The sequence below is a fragment of the Mytilus californianus genome, unplaced genomic scaffold (genome assembly GCF_021869535.1).
Source record: "Mytilus californianus isolate M0D057914Y unplaced genomic scaffold, xbMytCali1.0.p SCAF_10, whole genome shotgun sequence".
Classification (NCBI taxonomy): domain Eukaryota; kingdom Metazoa; phylum Mollusca; class Bivalvia; order Mytilida; family Mytilidae; genus Mytilus; species Mytilus californianus.
The window spans coordinates 76,198,920-76,220,108 of NW_026262582.1; the positions used below are offsets into that span (position 1 = coordinate 76,198,920).

At 30.9% G+C, this 21,189-nt stretch overlaps 3 long non-coding RNA genes across 3 annotated transcripts; all 3 read right to left on the reverse strand.

The window, feature by feature from the left end:
• Positions 1–5,205: 5,205 nt before the first annotated feature.
• LOC127718564 (uncharacterized) lies at positions 5,206–8,545 on the reverse strand. The gene is made up of 4 exons (XR_007989903.1): positions 7,564–8,545; positions 5,996–6,065; positions 5,683–5,733; positions 5,206–5,320 (listed from the first exon to the last, which is right to left on the reverse strand). It is a non-coding gene; the product is annotated as an uncharacterized LOC127718564 (long non-coding RNA).
• Positions 8,546–9,032: 487 nt separating this feature from the next.
• LOC127718566 (uncharacterized) lies at positions 9,033–15,105 on the reverse strand. Its single transcript, XR_007989905.1, has 3 exons — positions 15,036–15,105; positions 14,267–14,330; positions 9,033–9,132 (listed from the first exon to the last, which is right to left on the reverse strand). It is a non-coding gene; the product is annotated as an uncharacterized LOC127718566 (long non-coding RNA).
• A 4,388-nt stretch (positions 15,106–19,493) lies between these two features.
• Positions 19,494–20,806, reverse strand: LOC127718565 (uncharacterized). Its single transcript, XR_007989904.1, has 3 exons — positions 20,738–20,806; positions 20,311–20,374; positions 19,494–20,055 (listed from the first exon to the last, which is right to left on the reverse strand). It is a non-coding gene; the product is annotated as an uncharacterized LOC127718565 (long non-coding RNA).
• Positions 20,807–21,189: the final 383 nt, after the last annotated feature.

Sequence of the window (21,189 nt, forward strand, 5' to 3'; positions counted from 1 at the left end):
GTGTCAAATTATCTATGTTCTTTGTTACAGAACCTTTTATCTTAAAGACGGATATAAATCTTTGATAATTAATCTGAATGAAAGGATTATAGTTAAGTGTAAAATACAAGTAACTTTTGAATAGCGTAAAATACAATAAACTAATAAATTATTAAAACGCAATGAGGACTCGGAATAATAATAAAAAGCTAACATTTATAAAAATATACAAAATCCTAAATGTGAACTTTGAACGAACAATTGTCGGGTCATATTAGTACAAACCAGGTGATAAGTCTAATTAATGGTTGTTTGAGAAAGATGTGCAAATAAACGGAAAATAACAAGCAGAGTTAAGCAGCACATTAATTGAGAAAAAATCGACGCATATTCATATTCTGTGTGCATGCAGGTCAGATTCTGTGACGTTTAATAAAGTATGAATAATACTTATTGTTTAGAACAAAATGTCCATCATATTGAAAACCTAGCGCCTGTCTTCTGTGTAGAATGTTAAAGTGTTAGATCGGGAACCTCTAATTGGCAAATTTATGTATAGGCACGTGCCTAGTCGAGCCTTAGGTAGCTACGACACTGGTTTGTGTTACAAATATGAATTTCTTATATTTGACAAACAACAAGCTTACGCTATACACAGATTTTTACCGTATGAAATGAAAAGGGAGGCTAATAATGTTGAACTTTATCGTCAATTGTACATATAGCTTAAAATCGACAGTTTGTAATTTTATTTATCTTTCCAGTAAGTGACACATTAATCGAATTTGTTCATATATTTTGTATTACAATTACTAAATTAAATACATTACCGCCACATTTATCTCATATAAAATATAGTTAGTTTCATATAAAAATAAGAAGATGCGGTATGATTGACAATGAGACAACTCTCCACCAGACCCCGAATGACATAGTTTTAAAACAACTATAGGAAATCGTACGTCATTCAACAATGTGCAATACCCATACCGCATAGTCAGCTATACAAGGCCCAGAAATGACAAATGCAAAACAATTAAAACGATAAAATTTACGGCCAGTTTTATGCCTGACACCAAGTACTGATATGAGAGTACTCGCAGTTACTGACAAATGACACTAAATACAGATCTGAGAGTACTCGCAGTTACTGACAGCTAACACTAAGTACAGATCTGAGAGTACTAGCAGTTACTGACAGCTAGATTTTGCCAGATTAAACCAGACCATAAGGCAACTGCATACAAGATATGGATTAACTCATTCTTCTTCAGTCTGGATTATGAAGTTTTATATCAGGAGCATCCACTGCTAGATCTGTATCCCTGTGTTTTGTATCTGATGAGCCTTTATATAAACTAGATTATTTTAGAATTCTAGATCTATTTTAAGACTTGGCAGCCAATCAGGTAATCAGCAAGTCCAATGAACATTTCTGTCATGTAATTCCTAAGTATCATTTGTGTCAAGTCTTGTTTAAACTAGCAAAGAAGTTTCTGTGACATTTAAAACTCAAAATATGATGTTGAAAGATACCAAAGAGATGGAAATATAAACTGTTGACAGAGATGTGTCTTGCGTTTTTTGGTGGTATAATGCAAATGTTGAAATTAAAATTGCAATATTTAAACTTGTTATCTATGCAATGAACCATGACTGACGGTTCAGGGCAAAATAAAAACACCATGGAAATGCTAATGCTTATAAAACTGCATACCCAACACCATTGACCTATCAATTGGTTCCTTGTTAAACTGAAAGTTTCAAAGTCCATGACCCATGATAAGGAAGTGGGACCAAATAATCTCTATGAAAATGAGACTTGCAAATGCCAATATAACTGCATACCAAATATCAGATATTAGTCACTCATCTTAAACTGATCTAATCACATGTAAATAATGCAAAACATTCAGTCAATAAACCATGACTGAGGCTGGAGCTGAACAATCTCTATGGAACTGAGATTTGTCAATGCTTATACATCTGTATACCAAATATCATTGACATACCACTTATAGTTCCCTTTCAATTGACCTAATCACAAACTTATACATGTAAACTAATTAAAAGTTTTAAGTCGACTATGACTGAGGGAGAGAAGCAAAATAATCTCCTTAGAAATAAGATGTTTCAATGCTTATATAACTGCATACCAAATATCATTGACCTACCACTAGTTGTTTTCTTTAACTTGAACTTATCACAATCAAATACATTGTTGAAGCTGCTGCTTATGGAAAAAGCATGCCCAAGTCTCGCTTTTTCAACTTCGTCCATACCATACAATAAATCAGCTGTGTGTTACCCTTGACAACAGAAACCTCTTCCCCCTTTATTTGTCATTCAGACTCAAATAAAATATAAGATAGGTTTTCTCAATTAAATTTTTATTTACCTATTTATTTATATCATTATCATGCATCATAATATAAAATACCCAAATGAAACCAGACTCATTCTGCTCCATCAAGTGTGTACAAAAAAAACCAAAGAAATTGTAATAATAATAAGTTTTTAGTCCCTTTATAAGTAAAAGGAGGAAAAGGATCTGCATCATGGGTAAGGTATCATTGGTTAAATATTACAATTATACAAAATAACTGACAGAGCTGAGGATTCTTTTTAGTTTCTTGATACCAGTTCCCAGACTAGCTGTTTCAATAGAATTTAGAAAATCAATTCTGTTCTGAGATACATGTCTTAAATTTTAATATCCTTAGGTCTTAAAGGAATAATTTTTTTTGCTCACTATTAAACTTGGAGCTTTCCAATACTTTTAAATACCAATCTTAAAATAAATTTATATAATTCCATAAAATATATGAATCCTCAGTTTGTCACATACGAAGAGGCATTTACAAATATAACAAGGAATACAATGGTAAATACTAAGATAAAAAATGCATAAAAATACATGAATCAAATTCATTTATGAGGTGTACTCAATTTATTTACTGGGTCATTTCAATAAACTAATATCGTGATCTGTGCAAAAATTATTAATCACCAAGGAAATAGTTAACTGCATTTCATTAAACATTTATAACCCCAAGCTCTTATATTGTATATAAAGTTTCTTTATAATTCCTCCCAATTTCTAACCAAAGTCAATTCTTTATATCAAAGTAGGATAGTTATTTAACAATACATGTATGATATAAGTATTTTTTTTTATTATTTTCTTGGAATCAGAACTTTTTGCCCAGGAAGTAATAAGTAATTATTTCATATAAAATAAAGAGGAGATATGATTGCCAACGAGACAACTCTCCACCAGAGACCAAATGACATAGAATTTAACAACTATCAGTCACCTACAGCCTTCAACCATGAGCAAAACCCATACCCATAGTCCATATCCTTTAGGAAATGTGCCATAGTAAGCAAGTATATCATCTGTTTGCTCATCCGTCTACAACTTCCAATCCCAAAGGATTGAATTGTTTTTGCCTAAACTTTCAAATAATCTTCAGTATCTGTTGGCATTGTGTATATTTTTTTCACATCCAAAGGTTCCCCAATCGAAGAATGGACTTTTCCATATATAAAATTTTATTACTCATATTGAAGGATAGGTGGGTTCAGCTGATAAGAACATAAATTTAGTTAGAGCAAGATTCTGCATTTATAAATCTTGTAATTAGGTCAATCTTCAACGACCACTTCAATATTTATGTTCATTCATTTTTCTATTTTATCCACTAAGAAGAGTTAAAAGCATAATAACTGTCTGATCTCATTATGTAAATTTATATTTTGAATTGCATGTATAATCAAAATATATAAACTCAACCATACTAAGGCTTGGTATAACAAGATTTGACAGTAAAAAACAAATAAAATCACATAAAAACCACTAAAATCAGATAAAACAAGATAAAACACAAATCTTGTTATAGTAAAGCCTTATAAAATTTACATTAAAGCTACAGTGGTAATATATATCAGTGTGAACCCCAAATTTATTTTGAATTTAAGTCATTTAAATTTTGTCATAATGAGATCCAACTACTAAAAACATGATTTAAAACAAATATATTTGAACCAACCTATCCTTCACATGATAAAATGGTGGTATGAGAAGCTTCTTTCCCTTTTTTTTTAAATACTTAGGAGGTCCATTCATTACAATTGAGAACCCCAAAATTTCATTATAATAAAATAAAATACACACAGCCATTAGATACAGAAGATAATCTGAAAGTTTAAATGAAAAACCTTCCAATAGTTTATAAGCTGTGGATGAGAGATGATGATGGACAAACAGACAGACAAATCTTCTTTAATAACCTTTTTATGCTCAACATGAGTGCAGATGGGCATGGGATTTGGTCCTGCCCTGGGTGATATCAAAGAATTGAAAATTGGTATTTGATGCTCCCCTGCTAAGCATTCAGCAATTAGGAATAGGAGCAAAGACTGGTCAGCTGGAGGTCAGAATAATGTGTTCAGGTAGGGTTAGATGTCTTGTGCAGACTTTTACATTATGAACTAGCACATTAAAAAAATCTTGCATTTTTAATTATCCATCCATCCTTCAAAATCAAAACTTCTTTTACAGGATTCTGGTTATACATGTGGAGGGGGGGGGGGGTAATTGTTTAGAAGCTGAGTACAAGCCTCAAAAATCAAACATTAAAACATAAATAATCATAAATGAGAAAAAATATAGAAATCAATCACACAAAAATGAGAAAATATGACAAACTGCAAAAACTATGTAATTATTTTCACTTGAGTGGTCTCAGATGCTGAATAATGCATTTATAATATATAAACAAAACCAAAAAATAAAACTGACAGCCATTAATTTGTATGAATGTAAAGAATGCAGAGTCAAAACAAACCATCTAACTAAACATTTTTATTCCTAGTTCATATTGCACCAAAAACTTAGTACTTAAATTGTTTAATAGGGGATTTGTTTTATTCCCTTTTAGTGTTTGGCCATCAAAGTCCTACTTAATAGGTTTCTAACCAGAAAAAATCATTTCACAAAGGACTTATAATTCTTAACCAGTGTACATAACTTAAAAAATATATGTAAACTGAAGCAAGTCTTATTGGTATCTTGTGAAACCATACATCATACCTTTGGGACCTCTCAAATAACAATAATTTCACAGTTTTTTTTTTTATGTTTCTTCAATCACAAAACAATAATTGAATGCAAGAAAAAATAATGAAATAAATATTTATAATTTGAATAATTAATTGCATTTATTATTCATTCTGCTGATTTTTTTACAAAAGATAGCAACAGTTCATCCAATGGTTTGCAGAATTGTAGTCTGAAGATTTTACCATACAAGGAAGGCAGCAACAGCAACTCTTTCGACTGAAAAAGAAACAAAGTTAAATTTCAATTGTTGATTCTTAATTTTAAAATAATCTAACGGGAATAAAGAAACAGACATCAGTGTATGTTAAACAATTTGTTTATTACTTATATTGATTACCTGTACTCAAAAATATATAGTATCAAAAATATCCGATTTTATTGTTATCTCCCCTTCATATATCTTCTTCAGATCTAGTATCTGCTTTAAAGGGTACATTATTTTAAAATGAAAAGATTGAATACTGATTTTTTTTAATTGTAAATTAAAAAAAAATATATATATTGAAATCTATTTAGTGACATTCATCACACAATAACATAAACACATTAAAGTTGTAAGTTGATGAATAAGTTCTCACCTTATAACAGCTTTATCCCAGCAAGTAACCCAATGGAAACCTGATGCTAACCTGGAATATAAAAGTAGTCAGTTATACTATACTTTCCTAAAAAAAAATTATTACACGTTCTAAATTTAAAATTGCACTAGGATAAAAAAAAATCATGGAAAAAATATTTGGTATTCTGATCTATAATTATAAACTCAGTTTTATATTTACCAAAAAAATTCAACCGGTATCTAATCAGTGTAAAATATTTTTTTTGGTACTAAAGAACCTTATGAAATTGATTTCAAATATTATATTACTAAAAAGATGCTTGATTACCTACCAACATGTTAACAATATCAGACATCCAAGTCTTACTCCCAACACCATGAAAACATCATCATTATAACAACCTAAAAATAAAAAAAATAAAAAAATAATTACTTGTTTTACAGATCAATCTGTCTCTAAGAAGACTAACAAAATAATGCTATGTTTAATTTATTAAAACCTGTTATACATTATCATCTTCACTATATAAACTTTAAAACTGCTAGAGATAGAAATTGACCTTGTGCAAGTGCACGTATATGTATAAGACAATGATTTTGGAATATTCAATTACAAAATCGGATGGTTTTGTTCTCTTTTGATGGTTCTTAAAATCATTTTCATAACAGCGTAGACAACCCCAATACTTATGTTGGTGATAATACTAACTCAATTACTGTAAATTCAGAAACTATTGCAATGTTTTTATTATTGCGAAAAATGCAACATGGTTGTATTGGCAATAATTTTAACTAGCATTTTGAGAAATTTTTTATATGAATTAAACAGGATTTTTCTCAATATCACAAAAATTAAAATCGCATTTTAGTCTAAAATTACAAAATCGCAATTAATGAATGGTTATTATTTATTTTGAATTTATTGAACCATAAAATTAATTTTTGACTCCTCACATTGAATAATCCGAGCAGCGGATTATGTAAAATGTGAAGAGTCAAAAATTAATTTTATGGTTCAATAAATTCAAAATAAATTATAGCCACTCATTATAAATAAATTTCTATCAAAAATAAGGCTCAAAGAACGTTTAATATTATTTATATTAACCATAACAACGTACACAGATGTTGGCGTATGAATATACAACGTCAGAGTGGCGTGTCGCCATAAAAATTGACAACATTGAAAATAAAAGTAATACTTTTAACCAATCAGAAGACAGTAAATACACCAAATTTATTTATTAATAATTGCACGCAATAATTTCTGAATTTACAGTACCTTTAACTTGTTTGCCATTGGCTATCGATAACAGTGATTTTACGCTCACTCAGTCTGTCAGAGGCCTTCCAATAGAGATTTAAATAGAATAAAAGAGCAAAGTACATGTAGGCACAAGAGAAGAAAAAAAGAAAATAATTATTCAACATTTAAATCAACACACAAGGTTTAGTCCTCTGCTAGTAATTCGTACTATTTGATGTAGGTATTTTAGAACCTTTGGCGACCCCAGTTTAAATGTCTATAACACATTCAATGTGACAAGTGGGCGTTACAAACTTTCACCTTATCTGACCCAGTCAATAGATAACATAAGAGGGCCAAGAAATCGTCTTGTCCACGCTTTTATGAAAATGATTCTATATCAATTCAATATTCAAACAGTTACAGACTTTGCATAAAAATTTGTTCGACCCAAATAAGTTTACAAATTCATTGATAATAACTTGCATACAGTTGGTTTCTATCCAACACAGCTCACTCAATACCAGACAGAAAACAAATGTAAGACTAGATACTCTAAAAATCAAACACTGATAGAAAAGAACCCTTAAAAAATAATGTTTAATGCCTATATATATATTATTACCATAAAATTTGTGGAATATATAAACTTACCACATATTTTTCATGGTAAAGCCTCAGACTTGGTGAAGATTAAATTGACCATCTCCCTTAGAGCTGCTCTCCCGGCTGACAAGGTGGCTCTCCTCATCATCTTAACATCTTTTTTTTTTAAATATAGTTTTATACATTAAATATATCAGATGCATTTCCAATAAATCCCCTTTCTAGAAAATTTCAGCAAATCAATTGTTAATGACCCAAGATTTCTCCCACCCTGCATACTTATTATCTAGAGCTCTGCTTACATTTATTTTTTTTTATTACAGAGCTCTAAATAATAGTCAATATTAGCTAGTATACATCTGATATTAAAAAAAAATGTACAAACATGAATATCCAAGTAGATGAAAATCCTAACATTGAGGGAATTTAAAGTATGTGGAGTTAAACAGGGGTATAATAAATTGCCTCCCTTTGACCCAAATTTCACCCTGTTCGGACTCCACATCCTTGTTATATTAAACAAAATAAATAAAATAGTACAATTAAAATTAAAAAATAGATTGACAACAAAAATCTAACACATTTCAATAAAATATTTACTTATGGTGGCAGAGTGGTCCTATAAGTACTTCAACTACTGTATCACTAGCCTGTCAACACTGAAAACCCTCACATGAAATGTGTAACTTCATTCTTAATTTGACTAGGGTTTGCCTGTTTCCTTGATGAAGGTGATGTTTTCACCAGGCACTCTGGCTGTCTCCACAAATAAAAATTTACAGCCAAAATTATAGTAAATCATGTTAAAGTGGTTTTTAACACCAAAAATCAACCAATCCAATTTCAACAAGATGTTCTTCAACTATGCCTTTTGTAAAATTATTCTTTAAAAAATATCACCTTGGTTACAAACCAAAATCAGCTAAAAATGACAAAAAAAGTGCACAAAATATATTTTCAACTTCTTAACTTCGTAAATTCCTCTGCATTAGAGCACCCTTGTCACATATCTTAAAGATATCAAAATTAACATAAAAGAAAAGGTTGTAAGGGAATATATTTACGGCAGACCATTATTCGTCTTTTTAGTTTACACAAGAGAGACATTTGCTATGGTAAGGTATTTTGAAACGTTGCTAAAAAAAACAAAAATAATTAAAATTTTTGCTAAGAAATTTAGTGGGAATATTCACATCGGCAGATTTAATTGCATTAACTACATGTATAAAGTAACTTGTAAAATTTGAAAGTATCTCAAATCCTAAAATAACAAAAAGATGGCAAAAATATATACATAACAATTAGCAAAAAAAAAACACACATTTTTTTTTTCTTTTTTCTTTCTTTTTCTTTTAGATTATCCATTCTTAAACTGCTGGAAGTGTTTTGACTAGACATGAGTATAAACGGAAATAGAAAGAATTTTTGTACTGTCAAATACAAGTTAACCTACAACTTCCAATCTTGTTGAAAATGGAGAATCTTTACATATTTTTTTTTTTTTTTTTTTTGTAAAAAAATTATAAACATTTTCTCAAGCATACACAAAAATAGTCTGAATTACATTCTTTACTGTTGCAGTTATATCACACAACCATTTTATGCAGCCACAGTTATCTGAAAAAGAAATATACATTACTCATGAACATTGAAATAATATTTAATGCAAAACAATTATAATTAACTCAGCATTATAATTATAATGTATAGAATATTTCTTTTTCTTTGTTATAAAGTGATTTGTTGACATACATTTTAAAGTACCAGTATTTCTTAGCAATACCGTAAAAGGATGAAAAACAAGTCATTGGCTGATGTCTTGACAAATATCTTTTTAACATTGTTTTATAGCTATAAACGGGTTTATCTATAATTGACCTAGAAAACATGGCCGCATCCATTAACCTCTCACGTGACCGATCCGCCATTACAACCATGAAAAATAACGCTCGTGTATTGATCAAAACATTATCGATTTTCTGATTACATTTGTATTTCTTTCATTTTCTTATTTATTTCACAATGGATACTGGCGAAAGTTATAAAAAGAAAAGGTGGAGGCATTTCTTGTGCAGTTAATATTTGTCCAAATAATTGTAGAAAATTTCAGATGTGCAAAAAAAAATCAATAAATAAAATATGTGAACTATACAAGTTGTGCCGATTGCACACAATCCTTTTTTTTTAATAAAACTTTTTATGAAAGTAAAATTACACTGGCAGACGAACGTTGACACGTCGTCAAACAAAATTATCTATGAAAATTAATCCGATGACTACAGTGCATCTGCCTCTGTTTGTATAGAAGATCTACACATTAGATGGATCCAGGATTTTGAAAGGGGGCCGCAGGTCCCCAAACAAGACACAATTTGTAGTGGAAGCGGTAAAAAGTCTGAATTAACCATGAATGAAGCTTCATAAGGGGGCCTAGGCACCCCCTAAATCCGTTCGTGCACATTTCTTTAGATAATAATAATGAAACCTACCCCGAGGCTACATGCATGTAGTTATAATTGGATGCAAATCAAACAAGTATGAAGAGACGATTTTTTTTATACATGACTATCTTTAGGCTGCAAAATGGACAGACGTTCCGACAACATTAACTCAGACAAACATATTGTTAACGGAGGAGTAAGGAGTTCAAAATTGAATAAAATCAGGAAACCACGTCAGTGTATAAATAGACATATTATGAATGACAGTTACGCCTTATTGTATACTTGTCTTATGTAACTAAGTTTTCTGTACTTTAGTGGAATAAATACACAATTTACTTTTCAACTACGATATTGCAGATCAGCTGTTGCTCGATCGTACTGATTTAAAGGTTAACACTTAGTTTGATGTTTGGTTATTTGGGACGGTGCTTTCATATTTCGAAAAGTAAGGCTAGTAAACTATTTTATTCCTGGGTGCCAGTTCTTGCTGAAAAACTTAAAGGTTTTACAAACAGCTGCATCCATAGACAAATCACAGCAAAACTTACTATTAAGGGTACTTCTCTATAAACCTCGTCTTAATGGTCCATATATGAAGGAATGTGTGCTTAAAGTATATATTCACTTTAGTCGGATGGTCCAATATACATCCCTAATGTAATACTGTAATTCTGTATTTCACTGTATTATATATATCGGGGACTTATAAAGGAGTCTAATACAGATTCAGGATGAAAATATACGAGACCTCTGTTTTGGGGTGGTGGGGAGGGTGAAATTGGCAAAACACCAAATGACGCTTTTAAAACATAATTCTAATCATTGCTTTTAATTTACACGTTGGAGCCTTTTGTGGTTTAATGACATTCATTTTTTTTAAGCACGTACCGGTTATACTATGCATACTAGTAGTTTCATGTCAAGTAATTTTTCTACAAAAGAAATTGGAATTGAACACCTAAAATAACTATATGATAACATGGGCCGTGAAAGTTCAAAACTTCTTCGGCCCAATTTAATTGCAAAGTTGAGTCTACATATGGCCTGACGCACTGATAGCATATAGCGCAATTCATGTGGAGACAAAAGTGATACGAAAACGTCACTCAATTTTGAGCAGTATACGAGAGTCGAACCACAAGCAAAAAAATCGTTTGTGTGCCCTAGGAAAAAGTTTATCATCAAACGGTATACATGTCTATAGGTATATTTTTTTCAGAAGATGTAAGTAACCACGCGCCGGAGAAAACAGGCTGTCGAATATAGGACCATCGGGTTAGAAGATTGTTGAATTTTAGGACTGCTTCATTATAGGTTTGCATGACTTCAGAAATTTCTATGAGTTTGATAAAATTGCACCTGGTTTTTCTGATATATCACATTCGACCCGCAAGACACACAATTTATTTTTATTTATGTATGTGTTATAATAATCAATATTGTGATTACCAAATGATTATAATCGATATGTAACCTGGGATTCGTATTCGCAAATATTATGTCCCGGTTCTAACTATCAAATACAAGAGTGCTAACGCTGAAATGTCTCGCCTTCTTTACTAACCATTGATTTTATGTTTATAGTCCTAAATACAAAGCTTTATTACAAGTAACACATAAACTTAACATGATCCAAGAAAATGAGGTCAAGGTCAGATAAACCAAACGAGAAATTCATGTACACCTTACAATCATTCAATAAACCAAACATAGTTCACCTATTGCTTATTGTTATTGTCTTGGCTTAACCAAGAAAACTTACATTGACCAATGAACCATGAAAATGAGGTCAAGGTCAGATGAACCATGCCAGACAGACATGTACACCTTACAATCAATTTAGGCATTAAATATAGTTGACCTATTGCTTATAGTATCTAAGAAACAAACTAAACCATGAAAACTTAACATTGACCAATGAACCGTGAAAATGAGGTCAAGGTCAAATAAAACCTGTGAGACTGACATGTACATCATAAAATATTTCCATACACCATTTATAGTTGACCTATTGCATATAGTAATAGAAAAAATTCGTAAGGGTTCCGCGGAACCCAGTGTCTCGCCTACTTTTTGCTGTTAATCACAGGCTCAGCAAAAATGAGGAAAAAAAATTAATAAAAATATTCCTCTCTATACTATCTTTTGATTGTAAGTAGCTTCTGTCCAAGTTTGGTAAAAATCCAGGATAGTTTATGAATCTAATAAATGTTTTAAAAACTTAAACTGCAGACTGTATGTAATGTTAACTGGAAGAAAAACTAAGTCCATTTATAAGTAAAAATTTCCTTCTAGATACTAGCTTTTAATCATAAACAAGCTTCTGTCTAAGTTTGGTACAAATCCAGGATAGTTTAAGAAAGTTGTTAAAATTTTAAAAACTTTAACCACAGAGTGAATGTAATGTTAACTGGCAGAAAAACTAAGTCCATTTATAAGTAAAATACAGAAAAAATGGAATTTTTTTTTTACAAAATTTACTTCTGGATACTAGCCTTTAATCATAAACAAGCTTCTGTCCAAGTTTGGTACAAATCCAGGATAGTTTAAGAAAGTTGTTAAAATTTTAAAAACTTTAACCACAGAGTGAATGTAATGTTAACTGGCAGAAAAACTAAGTCCATTTATAAGTAAAATATGGAAAAAATGGAATTTTTTTTTTACAAAATTTACTTCTGGATACTATCTTATGATCATAAACAAGCTTCTTTCTAAGTTTGGTAGAAATCCAGGATAGTTTAAAAAAGTTATTAAAATTTCAAAAACTTTAACCACAGAGTGAATGTAATGTTTCCTGGCAGAAAAACTAAGTCCATTTATAAGTAAAATACGGAAAAAATGGAATTTGTTTTTTACAAAATTTACTTTTGAATATTATCTTATGATCATAAACAAGCTTCTGTCCAAGTTTGGTAGAAATACAGGATAGTTTAAGAAAGTTATTAAAATTTCAAAAACTTTAACCACAGAGTGAATATTTGTGGACGCCGCCGACGCCGACGACGACGGAATGTAGGATCGCTATGTCTCGCTTTTTCGACAAAAGTCGAAGGCTCGACAAAAAAGACCAAAACTCAAAAACTTAACTTTGACCACTGAACCATGAAAATGAGGTCAAGGTCAGATGACACCTACCAGTTGGACATGTACACCTTACAATCATTCCATATACCAAATATAGTAGACCTACTGCTTATAGTATCTGATATATGGACTTGACCACGAAAACTTAACCTTGTTCACTGATCCATGAAATGAGGTCGAGGTCAAATGAAAATTGTCTGACAGGCATGAGGACCTTGCAAGGTACGCACATACTAAATACAGTTATCCTTTTACTCATAATAAGAAAGAAATTAACATTACAAAAAATGTTGACTTTTTTTTTTCAAGTAGTCACTGAACCATGAAAATGAGGTCAAGGACAATGGACATATGACAGACGGAAACTTCGTAACATAAGGCATCTATATACAAAGTATGAAGCATCCAGGTCTTCTAGCCTATTAAATATAAAGCTTTTAAGAAGTTAGCTAATGACGCCGCCGCCGGATCACTATCCCTATGTCGAGCTTTCTGCGACAAAAGTCGCAGGCTCGACAAAAATGAGTTATATTTTAAGGACACAACACCTGGCCTGCAATACACTTATAATTTTAATGTCCATTCCTTATCTAATTACTTTATTATTTATTTTGTAATTTTGCCGAGGTCAAGTACGCTTCACGTACATTCTTGTGTTTACGGTAATTATATGCGGTCTGGGAAAAAGATGTATATCGTTTACATATTTTTCACGGTTGTAATGGCGATCGTACTACGACGACGCCTAGGAGTCGCGTCACAAACTAAGGCAGATAATTGGAAAAACCTGTCTATATATAGTATATCAGGCTATTATAACATACTTGATTGAATTTTTTAACATTTAGTCATGTTGAACCTTTATAGCTAACTATACAATATAGGTTTTGCTCATTGTTGAAGGCATAGGGTGACATTTAGTTGCATCCACATCATTTGGTCTCTGGTTGATATCTGTCTCATTGGCATACATACCACACTTACATATTTTCTTATATGGGGACAACTATAGATAACAAAAAAAATGAAATCCCAAGATTTCACATTATACATTATACTTTTTGACTTCCCTTATATATCCTTATATCTCCTTCTAAATTGTTTATTCAACTATAAGTAAAGAAGACATTAATATGTAAGATTTACATCTGTGCCTAACAAAAATCTTGGGCTTTAAAATGATCTTGGATGAAAAGTTCATAAATCTATGTATTGATTCTTACCATAAAAGTCAGCTCCAATGCCCACTCCCAGCTTCAATCCTTACAGACAAGCTGTGATGCTAACCTGAAATATAAAATGATAATTCATTAATAAAACCCTGCAACTCGGAAACGTAAAATCTAAAATTTATACAAAATCGAAAGGGAGCTCATGTCAATAGATATAAACAATTCACCACAATTTCTTGCAAGTTGGTGAAAGCATTCTTGAGTTATTGTCCGAAAACTGGAAAACCCCCTTTTTTTAATGAATAAAACCCCACAACTTGGAAATGTAAAATCTAAAATTTATAATAAACGAAGAGGAGCTCACGTCAATAGATATAAACAATTCACCAACGTTTTATGCAAATTGGTTAAAGCATTTTTTAGTTAATGTCCGACATGTTGACGACGGACAACGGTATACCACAATACATCCCGTAAACGGTCGTATAAAAACTGTTTAAAAGGTTCTATGTATGTATATTGAATAGATTGAATGATTGGTTGTTGGTTGCTTAAGGTCCAGTGGCAAATCATTAAATAGAAATAGTCTAAAAATGTGTTATATATGTCAAGAACATATGGATGAGACAGCAATCCAACAAGCCAACACATTTTTATGTAAACAATTCAGATCCTAAACTTTACTCCTATTTGGTTACTGATATAATAATAAGAGTAGATTCCTGTAAAAAATCTTTTAAGAGTTCAAATCTTGTTTTTCCATAAAATATTTATAATACATTTGAGTTTTCCAAAACAGGACTAACATACTGGTACATACCTTTGTATTAGCTGTATTAGACCACCAAGTCTTATTCCCACACCATGAAAACATGTCTCAGAAAGAACCTGAAATGAAATTATAATCAACACATTATACATTTTGTAAATCAATTTGTGTGTTACCGATAACCTAAAATTTACTAAATATTGTTCTGATTTCTTATTGCAGGTAGACAATTGTATAAAATCATTTTTTTTTCAAATCAATATAAACGATAGAAAAGTAAAAAAAACGTCAGATTTAAATTTAACTGCCAAAAAAATATCTGAATATTTTACAAAGTTATCTCCCATTGAATGCAAAATCGTGTTTTAAATTGTTCTGGTCTTTTCTTGAAGTTTAATGACTATTTTTAGGATTTACTATTGATATTTTAATAGAAAATCATGTTCATGTATCTTGTATCTTTAAATACTAAACTGGTAAATTAATTCATCAATGGTGTTTAAATGCAATATTTCAGAAGGGTCTGTTATCTTAAAAGATCTGGCTAAAATAAACTTGCCTTTTCTATTTTCATGGTAAAGAGTCAGACTTGGTTGAAGATTTAATTGACCATCTTCCTAAGAGCTGCTATCTTGGCTGACAAGGTGGTTCTTCTCAATATCTTATTGTCAATCTATGTTGTGTCCATTTGTTTTTAGAAAATAAAGTAACATACATAAAAAATATCAGATGCACTTTCAATTAATAAACTTTTTGAAAAATTCCACGTAATTATTTTAAGTGACACATAATTTTTCCCACACTAAATTTCTATTATCTAGAAAACATCTGATATGTAAAAAAGTGCATAAATGTGAGTATCCAAGTAAATAAAAATCTTACATTGAGGGAATTTCAAGTATTTGAAGTTAAACACAGTATAATAAATTACCTCCCTTTGACCTAAATTTCACCCTGTTAGAACTCCACATTTTTGTTATATATATAACAAAAAAAAATAAATAGTATACCGGTAATCAAAAAAAAAAAAAAAATTAAATTACAAAATTTCAACACATTTCAATAACATATTTAGTGTGGATGGAGTAATGGTGGCTGAATGGTCAAAGTAGTTCAACTACTGTATCACTAGCCTGTCAACACTCTGAACCCTCACATTGTAGGTGTGTTTAACGTCAATCTTAAGGCGAAGTGTACGTAATTGCACGCCTCTAGCGGAATTTAGGATAAAAAACGTGCGTCGTTAGTTACGCGGGTTATCTCCCCTACTCCAAGAAAGGAAAAATGGGCACATGAAAGAGAAATAACTTCGTGCGGTCTATCATGAATTCAAACAAGTATTCATGTGCTATCTCAAAATTTCAAAGAAATTATTAGAATGACTCTAATCAGAAATCTGAGTATCCTATTGTGAGTTAGTATGACTATATTACCACTGTTTTTGTTTTAGTTAAACACGCAGGAGCAGGTACACAAAACGACTCGTGTTTATTTCAACAGAAGGTAAAAACGCCTAAACAACAAAATTATAACCAAATAAAAAATAAACCAGTGACAATTCTGCTTCTATTCGTTTCAAATTCATTAAAATCAAACCTGAATTGACCCCCACAATATTTTTTTGAAAAACCATAGTTTTTATTGAATTTCACAGTGTACTGTAGCGTAAAATTGTAGGTAACAAATAATTATATTGCATGTGAATTTGTGTTTTGAACAAGAAAGACGTTGGCATGTCCGTTTTTATGCAATTGAAAATTTTTATGATGTTTTATATTTTATTATTTAGGTAAAAAGTATAAAAGATACGGGGGTAATCGACCACTAGTACAACATTTATAAGCCGAAGAAAAAGCCAACAGCAAAAAAAAAAAAACCCATCAGATTCCGTCCACAAAACATTACACTCTCAGAAACTAAGAATTGAGCACTATTACATTTATCTCAGAATAAGTAAAATCTATGTCATCCAAATCTCAGTTTTCAAGGTGCAAAAAATAAACAGGTGTCTTCTCTTCCGTCCGCAATTTTTGGGGAAAGTAAAATCTAAATTTAGAACCATGGTTGAAACTGAAACTACACATGTATGATAAAAATAGAACGTGTTATTTTTTTCTTTATCAAATTCAGATTTCAAAGGGATAGCGAAACTTGTTTTCTTTTTTGTTGTGCTTTTGTGTATCATTCAGCAGTAGTATGAGGTAGGGGAAGAATGGGGAGGGGTGAAGAAAATTAGTTCTACAATGTCGGGGCTTTTTATAACCGACTATACGGTATGGATTTTCTCATTGTTGAAGGCCGTATATATGATTGCCTTATACAATTGCTTACATCCACATCCTTTAAGGTAGCTGGGGGTGTCTAAATGTTGGACGATAGATTTTTCTCAAACTTCTGTAAGACTTCTGTGTCAATGTTATATAAATTTCAATATAAAAACTGGGGATCACGGACCTTGTTTTTTCGTAATAACACATTGAAATTAACGAAATTTGGGTTATTTTATATTGTTAATATAGGGGAAACTTAAATTTTCCTTATTGCAGAAACATTAAACGATGGAATTGGCTAAAAGTCGATGAGAGAATTGCTTTTCATTAATAACTCCGAAATATCAAATAAAAATAGGGTGTCACATGCCTTATTTTCTTGAAAAAAATCCCCAAATATTTTAAATATACTTTACGACACTTAATTTCTTGATAGTTCAATCTTTAAATTTCAAGTTTTAGGTATTTTGTTGTATATTGAATGATACTTGGTAAAATATTTTTAAAACAAAAAAGTTTTTGCAACATGATCAGAACGGACGCTCAGAAAAAGGAACCCGATCTACCTTAAACGTGGCAGATAGTTGTCTCATTTGCAATCATACCACATCTCCTTATGTTCATATTATATTAACAAAACTGCAATTCAAATTTGCACTATATACAGGAACAATTTGTATGGCACTATACTAGGTAAACTCGTATAGCATCGCTCTTGGTACATTCTTATAGCATTACACCAGTACATTTATAGCATATCACTATGCACAAAGCTTTAGCATTACACTATACACAATGCTATAGCATTAAACACGATATACACAATGCTAAGGCTAACACTGGGAATGATCTGTGCTACGTGAAGTTAAAACTCCAATCTGTTTTACCTTGCTAAAATTCATATGCGGGTTCTTCTTTTGACCTTATTACAGCCATAAAAATTCTCAAGATAATATGCAGATGCAGTTTTCTTATTTTTTGGAGTCTTGCATGTGGATATTTAACAAATAATGGTACAAAAAATTATTTCCTTTTTTACTTAAAATCTCCAGCAAACATTATATCATGCTTTGTCGTGTAGTTAAAGAAAAGGGAAAGCGATCGAGACAGGAAATTTTTTAAATAAAATTGCAGAGTTGTGTCACGTGCACGCGTGTGAACCTGACAAATAAAATGGGCTTTGTGCGCAATACCTCGAATAGCGCCGGAAATGGTGAGGATGAAAAGATGCAGCAAATTATATTCACTTTTTTAAAATACAAACATGCAGAAATAAGATTTAAAAAAAGACGTGTATACGCGATCCCAATATTATAACCGATTATTTAAATACGTATAGAATCATTCTGTCAACGCTGTGTTAACTGGGACAATTTCAAACTTGATATTTGATTCATAATTATTAAAACAATACACTATAAAAAAAAAAGAAGATGTGGTATGATTGCTAATGAGACAACTCTCCACAAGAGTCCAAATGACACAGAAATTAACAACTATAGGTAACCGTACGGCCTTCAACAATGATCAACGCCCATAGTCAGCTATAAATACATGCATTTCAAAAAAGATGTGGAATCCTGTCTAATTAAAAAAAGATGGAGTTAAAGTCTATACAGTAACTTTCTTTCACTTGCAGTATATTTATTTGCCAATTTGTTTTTTTTTTTTGGCAGCAGAATTATCCTTAAAAACAGTTAGTTTATTTCCTTATCAATTGATTACGCTTGAGCATTTGCAATAATTAGGAAAATGGGTTATACACACTCACGATTTTGTTACAACACTGTACGGTATAATAGCGTTATAGAGTAGAAATTGTGATGACGTTACAGTAGACATCAATAACGTCGCCGAATGTTTTTATTCTTTCCGCTAAAAATCAAACTTTAACAGGATATAGCTTGAAAACTAGCACGGTTGCTAAGGACTTTCTTTGCACCAATGGGTTCGTCGTTCATCTTTGAATCGCATATCGATTTTTAAAAAAATTCTGTGGACCAACGAATTAGAAAATCTTAATAAAGTAAAAATATCTGCCGATTTTTATGATTTTCCCTATATATCCTTTGTATTTTTGGCGTATCATGCTGTTAATTTCAACAGCTTGTATTTGAAAAACGAAAACGGTTACCCCTTTTTTTTATTTTATTGTCTGGTGTATTTTTACAAGCAGAATCCACATGTAAAATTTAAAAAAATTCTGTGGAGTAGTTAATTACGTACACTTCGCCTTAATTGACTAGAGTTGCCAGTTTCTCTGTTGAAGGGGATGTTTTCACCAGGCTGTCTCCACAAATAAAAACTGGCAGCCAAGATATAGCAAATCATGCTGAAAGTGGTGTTAAATACCAAAAATCAATCAATCTACTTTCATCAAGATATTCTTCAACTATGCATCTGGTAAAATATTCTTAAAATAATATACCCTTTGTTATAAACTCAGCTAAAAATGACACAAAGGTGAAAAAATATATTACAATTTGCAAAAATAAAAAACATTTCAATAATTGAACATTTTTTTCTTTTTTTTTAGATTCTCCATTCTTAAACTACTGGAAGTGTTTTGCCTAGACATGAGTATGAACAGAAAATAGAATTTCAAAGTAATTTTTGAAATTTCAAAGACCTATTAACCTACAACTTCCAATCTTGTTGAAAATGGAGAACCTGTACATAATTTTTTTTTTTCTTTTTGTAAAAATTATAAACATTTTCTCAAACATACACAAAAATAGTCTGAATTACATTCTTGACTGTTACAGTAAAATCACATAGCCCTTTTATGCAGCCACAGTTACCTGAAAAAGAAATATACAGAATTAAACGTAATTGTCAAAATCTGAAAATTGAAACAATATCAAATGCAAAATAATAAGTAACTGGTCATTATAATCATGATTCATAAAACATTTCTCTTACTTTGTTTAAAAGTGATTTGCTGATATATTTTTTGAACTACCAGTCTTTATTAGCAGAAAAGGATAAAAAGAAGTCAATGGTAGATGTCCAACATATTTTTTTTTACATATTGTTTTTTTTGTATTGGTTCTTACCATAAAAGTCAGCTCCAATGCCCACTCCCAGCTTCAATCTTTACAGACAAGCTGTGATGCTAACCTGAAAAATAAAATGATTAGTCATTCAAGATTGTTTAAAAGGATCATTTTTGATATACTGTATGTATATTCCATATTTTGAATGACTGATTCATTTGATTGTTGGTTGCTAAATGTCCAGTGGCAAATAATATAAAAGTCTATAAATATGTAATAGAAGTTGAGAACAGCAAACCAGCATCCCAAAAAACTTTTACATAATCAAATCAGATAATTAAATTTACTCCTTTAAAGGCAATTAAAGAAAGCAAAGACTTCTTACCAAACTCCTACAAACCTTCACGCTTAGAGCACATGCTATTTCCAAATACATTTTATAATACTTTTTCTTTTTTCAAAACAGGACTAACATACTGGTACATACCTTTGTATTAGCTGTATTAGACCACCAAGTCTTATTCCCACACCATGAAAACATATCACAGAAGAACCTAAAAAGAATTAAAAAAAGACACATTATATATTTTACAAATCCATTTCTCTATAAATATAAAGTCACTATATAATGTTCTGATTTCTTACAAAATGTACACAATAGTATCAACACAAGTTTGTAAGATAAACTGTTGACAGAGATGTCTCGCCTAGCAGCGGAAAATGAAAAACATCTGATGATTAGCAACATTGCTAATTAATTCGATAATTTGTTAGTAATGCAAATAAATACAAAATGTCATTGACCTATAGCAAGGAGTAACTATTAACCTGACTAAACAGAAAACTTGACATTATAAAAACTAGAGGCTCTCAAGAGCCTGTGTCGCTCACCTGTATTTACTGATGCTTTGGAAATCATGTAAAATAAGGTTAAAATCA